We start from the raw sequence: 11,662 nt of genomic DNA on the forward strand, positions 1-11,662 counted from the left end.
TAAACATATTGGCCATCTGTATGTCTTCTTTTGAGAAATGTCTGTTCATGTCACTTGTCTATTTTAAAAATTGGGTTATTTGTTTTCTGGCTATTGACTTGTGTTTCTTACATATTTTGTACATTAACTCTTTCATTGGATTCGTGATTTACAAATGTTTTCTCACATTCTGTTGGTTTTCTTTTCAGTATGTCAGTTGTCTCATTTGTTATGCTTCTGTAATTGATGCCATCCAATTTGTTTATTTTTGCTTTTATTACCTCCATGGTTTCAGAGTCATATCCAAAAAAGCCATTGCCCAGACCAATGTCAAAAGGCTCATTCCCTTATGTTTTCTTCTACTTTTATATTTGGAGTTTTCTTTGTAAGTCCTTAATCTATTTTGAGTTGACTTTATATATGATGTGACATTAGGATCCAATTTTATTCTTTTTATTAAATTTTTATTTATATAAGTGGAACAAATTTCATGTATCTTGTGCATACAGTTTTAAGAACATAATGACACTTCCACCCCATCCTCCCTCCCTCCCGTGACCCCACCCTTCCTTCTTCTACCTTTCTTATTTTTCTTTTGTTTATTGCAATAATATACTTTTTTTGAGGAAAAGTTTTATCATTAATTGAATAAACACCTAAGGGAACAAGCAATGGAGTTGGGCACTTAGTCTTATGTAAAACTTATGCGACATAAGAATATCCTCCACTTAATCCACTAAAATGAAGTAAATCTTTGAGAACAAGTTTTACTATTAAGTCTCATAATACAATTCTTTGAGGACAGAGGTCCTTCATGGGAAATTAGTGCACAGTGACTCCTGTTGTTAATTTAACAATTAACACTCTTATTTATGACCTGCAGCTCTTGACTCCATGGTCTACATTCAATTTCATTCTTATACATGTGAACATTCAATTTTCCCCACATTTATTGATGAGGCTGACCTTTTCCCATTGTGTGTTCTTGGAACCTTTGTTGAAAATGAGTTGGCTGGATATGTGTGTACTTAGTTCTAATCTATTCTATTCCACTGGTCAATGTATCTGTTTTTAATGCCAGTACCTGGTTGTTTTGCTTACAATAGCATTATAATATATTTGGAAGTCACATAATATGATACTTCCAACTTTATTCATTTTTCTCAAGATTGCTTTAAGTATTCAGGGTCTACTGTAGTTTCATATGAATCTAAGGACTTTTTTCTCCTATTTATGTGAAAATTGATATTATTAATTTTTAAATATTTTATTTGAAAGGCAGAGAGAGAGAGAGCACGCATGCTTCTATCCATTTGTTCACTTCCCAAAAGCCTGCAAGAGCTGAGAAATGAGGTAGGCCTAAACCTAGAAGCAAAAATCCAATCCAGTCCTCCCATGTGGATAGCAGGGACTGAACTACTCCAGCTATCACCTGCTGCCTCCCAGTGTGCACATAGCAGGAAGCTGAAACTGAGAGTAGAGAGCCAACACTCTAACTCATGCACCCTGATTTGGGATGCAAGTGTCCCAAATAGCAGCTCAACTACTAGGACTGATATAGGAATCACTGTTTTCTTTTGGTTTCCATTTGCTTGAATATCTTTGTCATTTGCTTGAATATTTTTTTCTGTCTATATATGCTCTTATCCTCATTGTTTCTGTCTATATATGTCTATATATGTCTATATATTGTTTCTGTCTATATATGTTTATATATATATATATATTTCTGTCTATATATGTTCTTATCCAGCATTATTGGGCCTAGTTTTTCATTCATTCAGCTTCTCTCTATATATTTTATTTTGAGAATTTTATCCATTATTCAAAGCAATTATTCCCATGTAAGGACTTGCTACTGCCTTTTTCTAGTTTGCCTTCTGGTTATTTTGTAGATTCTTTGTTTCTTCTTTTCTTGCTGTCTGTCTTTGTGGTTTGATAGCTTTCTGTGGTGGTGTGCTTTGAGTACTTTTCATGATGGATTCTTCTTTTATAACTACTATAGGGTTTTGCTTTGTGGTTTCCATGAGGTTTACATTCATTCATGGTAATAATGAACCAGAAATAGAGTAGATTTCCTTGACAAGTTAAAGAATAACTTAAAAAAAAAAACAAAATGTATTTTTTAAAAAAGATTTATTTATTTATAAGAAAGACATCATTACAGAGAGAGAAGGAGAATCAAAGAGAGCAAGAGATCACCGTCTGCCGGTTCAGTCCCCAGATAGTTACAGTGATGGAGAGTGGGCCAGACCAAAGATAGGCTCACAGTCTTCTGTTGGTTTCAGCCAATAGTTGGTAACTACTTAATTTCCCTTACTTCTTCCCTGTTTGGGCCTTTGTGATTAAACACAGCATCTCAGAAATGTTTGTTTATCACCTGCCTTAAGTGTTATTAGGAGTTATTTGATTGTACTATCTGATAAATATAGGACTCGGTTTCTCATACACTCAGGCAACATGACAGACACACATGTTGTTCTCTGTATGCAACATAGGCACATAAAATAATGCAAGGTTTGGAAATTAAATCATACAAGCCTTGGTCTTTCTGCCTAACATAGTAATTTAGCTGCTATATTTTTTTTCTAGTGCTTTGAAAGGATATTGGCATATGTCAAGTAAATCTCTAACATTAAAGGCTGTGTAATATTTATTCCAAAGAATAAATAACTGAGCAGGCAAATGCCAGCATTCCATCTGAGCACCAATTTGTGTCCTGGCTGCTCCTCTTCTGATCCAGCTCCCTGCTAATTCACCTGGGAAAAATGTTGAAGATGGTCCAAATGCTTGGGCTCCTGCATCCACATGGGGAGATCTAGAAAAAGCTTCTGGCTTTGACCTGGCCCAGTTCTGGCCCTTGTGGTCATCTAGGGAGTGAAACAGTAGATGGAAGATCTCTCTCTCTCTCTCTCTCTCTCCCCCCCAATTTCTGTAATTCTGACTTTCAAACAGATAAGCAAATCTTAAAAAAAAAAAAAAAAGCAACTTATACAATTAAGTTATATCATCATAATATGTCATATGCTATATTCCTAGAAAAGTGAAATATTTTGTTTTATTTTAAGCTAGAATAAAGAGATTGATTCCTTCTTGGATCACTGTGGACCACATTTTAGAATAAGCTTTCTTTTAGGTTGACCAGAAAAGCTGACTCAGATAGGCAGAGGTAGCAAAAAGTGTTCTAGACATAAAATATTAATTGGCAAAAATATAGGAAAAGAGATGGTTTTTGTGCCCCAGTGGATTAAACCACCACGTAGGGCACCACATCCCCATGTAAGAGGGCCTGAGTCCCAGCTACCCCACAGTTCTGGTCCACTTGCCTGCTAATGCATCACAGAAGCACCAGATGACGGCCCCAGTCCGTGGTTTCCTGTCAGTCACATGGTGGACCTGGATGGAATGCCTGGCTCCTGGCTTCAGCCTGGCCCAGTTCCAGCCTACTGCAGGCAGTTAGGGGGGAACCAGTGAATGAAAGATCTCTAGCTCTGTCTCTCCTTTTCTTTATGTCACTTTCTATTTCAAATAAATAAATAATTCTATAAAAAGTACAGGAACAAAAAAATCCAGGTTGCTCAGACTTTTGGCACTTTGAGCTTTTGGCAGTCCTAGTTAATTTTCCCTGAGGCATCTTGGCCGGACTAGAGTTGACAAGCTTTGAAGAGATGTTGGATAGCAGAAATAATCAGATTTTTGAACTTAGAAATAAACATTTTTATAGAATATTTTTATTCCTTGGGGCTGGCACCGCGGCACAGCAGGTTAAAGCCCTGGCCTGAAGCGCCGGCATCCCTTATGGGTGCCAGTTCTAGTCCCGGATGCTCCACTTCCCATCCAGCTGTCTGCTATGGCCTGGGAAAGCAGTAGAAGATGGCCCAGGTCCTAGGGCCCTTGCACCCACATGGGAGACCTGGAAGAAGCTCCTGGCTCCTGGCTTCGGATCGGCACAGCTCCGGCCATTGCGGCCATCTGGGGAGTGAACCAGTGGATGGAAGACCTCTCTCTGTCTCTACCTCTCTCTGTAACTCTTCCAAATAAATAAAATAAAAGTCTGAAAAAAAAGAAAGATAGAAACCATTAAAGAAACCATTAGGCCAATTGTCTACCCCAATTTATATTTAAACAAAAAAAGAAGATTTTTATTCCTGAAGTTTAAGACATATTTAATAATGAATTTTTTGAACTAAATCATCTAACTTGAGAAGCACTGCTTCCTGGTGATTTTTAGGATTTTGTCAAACTTTTCCCTTCATATTGCATTGTCTTAGCAAACAATAAAGAGGCTTCTTTTGATGCCTGTAATTAAACTTCAAAGGGAACAGGCAAAGCCAGACATATACCTGGGCTGGGACAATTTCCGTTTTATTATTATTATTATTATTGCAAATGTGCAATTCAGCTTTGTTCATTTCCCATTACAATCTCTGGAGAGTGAACAAATGTCCTGATTCCTGGTGGTAGGGACAGTCAGCACACTAGCAGGAGTTTTAAGTGCTGCCTTATTTAGAGCTGGCTTCCATCTCTCCTGGGGCCACTGTACACATTGTAAATGTGTGTACCTTTTAGCTACTGTGAATAATGCTACTGTGAACATGCACTTAAACATGTCTTTGAGATCCTGAATTTTGAGATTCTGCTGTATATATCCATAAGTCTGACCTGCACTTTTTGATGCCCTTGTGACTATCACTGTCTTTCTTCTTTTAACCGATTTTATTGAGAAATCTGATGTGATCATTGAATGCTGGATTCTGTCAGGAGTCTAAAAGATCTCTATATACGGAGAATGACTGACCAGCATGAATAAAGTGAAAGTTCATTAAGTGATTTCTCCATAAGCTAAGAGAATGAACCACAAAAGGGAAGCTTGGCAGAGATGACTTCAGCTTTAAAGCACGCTTTCCAGATCTTCATTTAGGTCAGTAATAAAAGCGTAGACTAGAGCATAATCCTGTGCCTCTTGGTTACATTAATTAATTCATTATCACCTTTTTGTTTAACTGTTCAAGCAGTTAGAGCTACCGTACATCTTTATCCATTCCCATTTTAGGCATGAGATACATTTTCTAATGCCTGGCTGATGTTCAAATTCATTATGTGGACCTCAGATCTACTAATCTAGTTTCCTGGTCAAAGAAGAAAAACAAAATTATTCTGACCTATTTTATTTTACATCTAAGGTTTATAGCATCATTTCATTATGATCCTAAGTCTATACTATACTATATTAAAATAATTTCTTTTATTATCTGAATTAATGTTAAATTTAAAAATAAAAGACTTGGCATTCACTATAAAAACGCATATACAAAATTCAGCTTTGAATGTGAATTCAAAGAGTTTGTGTTTAACACAGCAGTGAAGAGGCCACTGGCAATTCCCACATCACGTTTCAAAGAGTCTAAGTTCATTTCCTGTCTCCAATTCCAATCCAGCTTCCTACTGATGGGCACCCTGGAAGGCAGTATGGCTCAGGGATATGGGTAACTGCCACTAAGTTAGAAGACCCAGAATGAATTGTGGGATCCTGGCTTTGTCCTGACCCAGCCCTAACTGTTGTAAACATCTAAGCAGTGAATAGGAAATCTGCCCCCATCTGTCTCTGTCTCTCTGATTTAAAATTAAATTTTCAAAAAGTGAATTCAAGAAGAAATAAATTAAGCATAAAAAATAGCAAATTAAGAACCAAAGGATCTTTGAATGATCTTAATGTTATATTAAAATTTATAACATCAGTTAACATAAAATGCTTATGTAGCAATCTATATGGCATAATTTTATTTCCATTGTGGTTAAAATAATATATTTAAGTACATATTGTCTTGATTTTAGTGAGACAAGATGTATACAGATGGAGGGAGGTGGTAGAGCAGATGATGAATGGTACAGGCTATATGAATTGGAAAGAGAGATAATTGCCATTTAGCAATTTGTAAATTGTAAAAACTGACTTCTAGTTATGTGTTTGATTGTCTTTGTACTTTTGTATAACAATTAGTGAGTACAAGGCTTCTCTAAAATGTTCACGGAGGGGCCAACATTGTGACAGCAAGTTAAGCTGCCGCCTACAGCACTGGCATCCCGTATGGGATCCGATTCAATTCTTAGCTGCTCCAGTTCCAATCCAACTCCCTGCTAATGTGCCTGAGAAAGCAGCAGAAGATGGCCCAAGTGCTTGGGTTCCTGCACCCACATGGGAGACCTGCATGAAGCTTCTGCTTCCTGGCCTCAGATCAGGTAGTTCCAGCAGTTGTAGCCTTTTGGGGAGTGAGCCAGCAGATGGAAGACCTCTCTTTCTCTGACCCTCACTCTCTCTCTCTCTTTCTCTAACTCTGCTTTTCAAATAAGTCTTTTAAAAAAAATAAAATCTTCATGGAAAAACTAAACGCAAGTTTATTTGGTGTGAAAAAATGAAATCCTTACAGTTTTTAAATAATATACACTTTCCGTGAACATTTTGAAGATCTTGTTTATGAACATCTTCCTCTATCTTATTAAGAAGTGGAAAGGGAAATAAGGACTTTCAAGTGAGATTACAGCCATTCTGAAACATGGTTTCAGAGGTCTTTAAAAATTCAGGGGTCTTTTAAAACAGGGGTCTTTAAAAGTTCACAGAAGGTGTGTACTGTAGAAAAACTGTATGGATTTCAGAATTTTTTTGCCCTAAAATAAGCTTATCTTTTAATGAAAAATTTTCATGAACTATTGGATGTTTCCTCCTTAGCTACAAGAAATTAAAGGAATGAAAGTAAAGATGGAAAACCAGAGTTAAGCAAATACCTACCAGTTTAAAACAAGGAACAAGATGGATTTGAGGAAATGTTGATCAGAATAGTTATTAATGTTCTCTGGAGAACATGTTTCAATAAGTAATCATAGAGTGATTGCTCAATATAGGATGGACAATTTAAGGGTAAAAGATGTAAAAAGATACAGATTCTTCCTGCAAGGAGATATAGACAAGTACAGGGGGTGTCAAGTATAATTTTACAAAGTAGAACAGTTTCACAAGAAAAATAAATTTATATGGAAAATTAAGAAGTACTGTTAGTTTCAGAAGTTAGGATTTTCAAACTGAAATGTCTCCTGAGATCAATAACAACCAAGGCAAGTTAGTCCAATAAAAGCACATTTCAATGAGGCAAGAACACTGGAGCCCAACTGACTTTGCAATAACAAGGGAAGTTCCAAATTTTTCAGAAAATCTCATGTTTTACTTCTATTTTTGTTGAGTATTTAAATTTTAAAAGTTGTGGTCTGTTTACAAAAAAGACCATTAAGACCATTGTATGTGGCAAATAAAATAATATTAACAAGTTAGATTTAGTTTGTGTTACCAGCTTTAAATTTGAGGATAACGAACTGTCAAGAATATTGTGATTTGGGCTTTTCTTTGTTTGATATGTGGAAATGAGACACATAGTAACTAAAGAAAACAACTCAGAAGAACATAATGAGCTAAAGTAGGCAAATCAGAAAGTAATTGAAATAAACGAAAGACTATGAAGAGCTTATTTTAGGAGAGTGTACAGTCTATGATGGGAAAGAGCAGGAAGTATGAGGACATGAGCATTTGGGAAAGAACGTGAAGCTAAGTGGTTGCACACAGGGAGTCATTAAAAACAAGTGATGCCAAACCTGCTTCATTGCATTTTATGAGGGTGAGGAGTTTGGCACTGTGCCCCCAAAATGGAAATATTGATTTCAGTAGAATAAACTTAGAGATAAACTGTCGAAATATCTTTGAGCCTATCTTTTTCAACACTTTGCAATGACGTTGATGGCAGGCATGGCTAACGTGACAAGATATTTGAGTCTAAACAATCTTAAGAGACTTAAAGTTCATTCATAAAATTTAAGGTGTGTATATTTAAGGAAATCAGTGAAATAAAATGCATAAAAATAACCCAGAAAAACTACCCTTATCAAGAATACTAAGACCCAGAAAGATCAATTAATGTCCCTCAAATCATAACGTGTGTGACAGAAATGTAATGCACATCCCAAAACTCTCTGGGTTCTAGGTATATATTCATTCTTCGCTATCATGGAACCAGGAAGTATGAAAGTATTTGTACATTTCTTAGGAGAACGTTAGATCATATTTTGTATTGGGTGGAAGATGAGGTAAATATCTTTTGAGATGATGATCTAAGAATCTATATTTTTTCCTCATAAAACATTGTTGAAGTTTGGACCGAGTATTCTGAGCAAGTGAATCATGTGAGTTAAGACTTCAATGTGTCAAAAACTGAAATGTTCTTGTTTTAACTGTTTTTGTCTTCATTTATTAGTGATATCAGAAAATGCTGATGTTACCAGTTAAAAATATTTGAAATTTAGTCATTCAAATATTTTCAGAATGTCTAGTAATTATTAATCATGGTTGAAAATACTATGGAGCCCACATGGAACAAAACAAAATTCTTCCCACTACATAGTCAGAATTTTGTGAAGTATGTCTTTCTGCTTTTCCTTTCTCATTGGTTTTTCTCATTACTTTCTGTTTCCCCAAAAATGGCATTTGGATCCCAGGGACAGCTTATATAAATTAATAACATTTGCATGATATTGGTACCTGTTGATGTTTCTTGCAAATATTGACTTCTGGGTACTGAATTCTGTCATCTGGATATGTCTAGAATCTCTGTAGTATGACACAGCTCCAACAGTCACTGTCTCATAGCAGCCTGTGACTGCTTCCTCTCCTTGTTATCCACCTAGTGTGTTAGCACCCTCTGCTGAATGACGTTCTGCCCCTTTCAATTGTAATACCTCTTAACTCTAAGCCTCCTCTTCATCTATCCTCTCAGCATGTGTTTATGTTGAAATTGTAATTTTAAGTTATTCTTAGTGATCTTTATTGCAGTATGAAAGGTTTTTATGAGATTGCTATGAGGTCCAAGCCTGGATGCCTCTCTCATTATTATTATTCTGTTTCACCCATGCCAAGTGGGATGATACATCATTATCCTACTCCAAAAGCCAAGGAGTTTGAACTGAGCCAGAAAAATGAGGTCTAGACCCTAGACTCCATTGCTGCTTCTCTTCCCTGACCCCTCTTCTCATTTCTCAGAAAGATTACCTTTTCCTATGTGCTTTTATAAAAGTTCCAACAAAAAAACAATCCTCTTCACTCTGAATAAATATTGCATCATTGCAAATCCAAAATTCCTGATTTTGGTTTATTGTATGTCTAGGCTTGTTAAAATTTCAATATTGAACAGTAACTTCCTTGATTACTACTTTTTTGGATTAAGTTGGTGGCTCTTCTTTTTTGAAAACATGCCTCCATCTCATGACCTAGGATAAATGGTAGAAGAATCCAGCCATTTAGGGGAAGTGTTGATAGCTACCTGGGAAGTAATATTTCAAAGTAGTGCATGTTGATATATATGAACAGTAGTGGGAAAAGTAAGAGTTACATGAGTAAGTAAAATATTCAGATGCATACAGATATAAGTATATCCTTGGATCCAGACTAAGCATTTTAAAAACAAGGGAGTTAAATCTCAATAGCTGAAGTAGTACCATAGATCAGCAGCAAAAATCATAATTGAATTTCAATTCCCTTATATGTATATTAAATAAACGTAAATGATTTGTGTATAGTCAGGTAATATTTATAAATAAATGCATAATGTCTATATAGCACCTTTACTTGAAAAAATAATGTATTTTTCTCTTTATAAAAGATATGCTTAGCTAAATTTTGGAAGTCAGCTGTATAAGTTGGGGCTATCTTTTACTATGCATGAAGCAGTGACTTGTCTCACATCTGCTTCCTTCTTCCACACCCACCTTCCTTTTTGTTCATTTATGTTTTTCTGCATGATTTAATATATTGAAATATCATTAAATTTTGAGATTCTTAAGATTTTCCTTTCAGAATGATACAGAAAACAACATTTAAACTGCTGTCTTCTACTTCATCTGTAGCCAAAAGACTAAATCATTGTGAATAATTACCTGTAATTTGTTTATAACCTTCTATTATCTCAACTTCTTATTTAAGGAGCTAATTCAATGATTCTCCAAAGAATGTTTCTTCCCTTTTCCTTTAAGTTGTAGTTTAAAAATATTTCACATTGTCTCAGAAACCTAACAAATTGATTACTCAAATTTCCAACTTTTTAAAATATATACATATGAAATATGTATATATACATAAATATATATATACTTATGAAAGATTTTTCTCTCCCCCACAGCATTTCTGAGCCAATACATGGATTTTTGTGCTGCCAAGCTTTGTTTTGGTGAGTAGGGTAAATGTTGAAAATATAGAATTGAAAGCATTCAAAGAAAGAGGGTAGAATTGTACTGCAAAAAAAAAAAAAATCTATTGGGAAGGAAAAAAACCTCTTGATGGTTGCTGAGAGACAGGAAAGGAAAGAATGAAAGGTAAGGAGGGAGCAATATTTAGGTGAACAGTGAGAGTTCAGAGTTTGAGAGTTTAGAGCAAGATAGGAGAAACAAGTACCAAAAAAATAAAGTTTTTGAGAGCGGGGGAGAAATGTAACAGATATTTTAGAAAGGCTACCATAGATTTCATGATGGAACATGGCAGACTACTGCTGTGTTGTCTTCCAGTGTTTGCTGGTGTTTTCCAGCTCTTGTCCCTATTGGACAGCGCATTGTGCTTTGACTCTGTCCTGTCTAGTTACAGAATGAGAAGGAAAGAAAGGAAAAGAAAGTGAAGGGAGGAGAAAACACTGGACATGGGATAGGAAGGAGGAAGGCAGCCACAGGGCCTGAACCCAAGCCTACATAATGTTTGTGTATCAAAGAACTGCTCTTGATACTATTTCACTTCACAAGAAAAAACACTGCAAGATCATGACAAGTAGGCAAACTTCTGTAATCATCATTAGGACACTTCTGGGCTTTTATTAAGCGTGTTTCCATTTACTCTGTTCTTCCTCCTTTCACGAAATCTTCAAGGAAAATTTAAACACAGTTTTTAAGGTTATTATTTAGCATCTTTGAAACATTGAATGCCTAATATCTAACTTACAACTTTTGGTAAAGAACTTTAAGGCCGGTGTCGCGGCTCACTAGGCTAATCCTCCGCCTGCGGCTCCGGCACCCCAGGTTCTATTCCCGGTTGGGGCGCTGGTTCTGTCCTGGTTGCTCCTCTTCCAGTCCAGCTCTCTGCTGTGGCCAGGGAGTGCAGTGGAGGATGGCCCAAGTGCTTGGGCCCTGCACCTACATGGGAGACTAGGAGGAAGCACCTGGCTCCCGGCTTTGGATCAGGATCAGCGCGGTGCGCCAGCCACAGCACGCCGGCATCAGAGGCCATTGAGGGGTGAACCAACAGAAAAGGAAGACCTTTCTCTGTCTCTTTCTCTTTCTCTCACTGTCCACTCTGCCTGTAAAAATAAAAATAAATAAAAATAAAATTAATCCAATTATTTTGATATATAATATATGATTTATTTGCCCATAGATTACATTAATCTCTTGTGTTTCAATTGGGTATGTTTTGCACTATAATCTATGCGTACCTTAACTTGATCCATTTTTCTCTGTATTTTAAGTAGCAGTTTGTGGTTTGAGACAGATTTTCTCATTATTATTATAATTATTCTTTATTTCTTTTGTTCCTCCAAAGAAAGTTACCAGCACCTCACTCTTTGAACTACCTTGCAAATAAATTGACCATGACAGTTAATGAGAT

Source organism: Oryctolagus cuniculus, chromosome 6 (assembly GCF_051225735.1).
Source record: "Oryctolagus cuniculus isolate XC-2025 breed Fujian yellow rabbit chromosome 6, ASM5122573v1, whole genome shotgun sequence".
Classification (NCBI taxonomy): Eukaryota; Metazoa; Chordata; class Mammalia; order Lagomorpha; family Leporidae; genus Oryctolagus; species Oryctolagus cuniculus.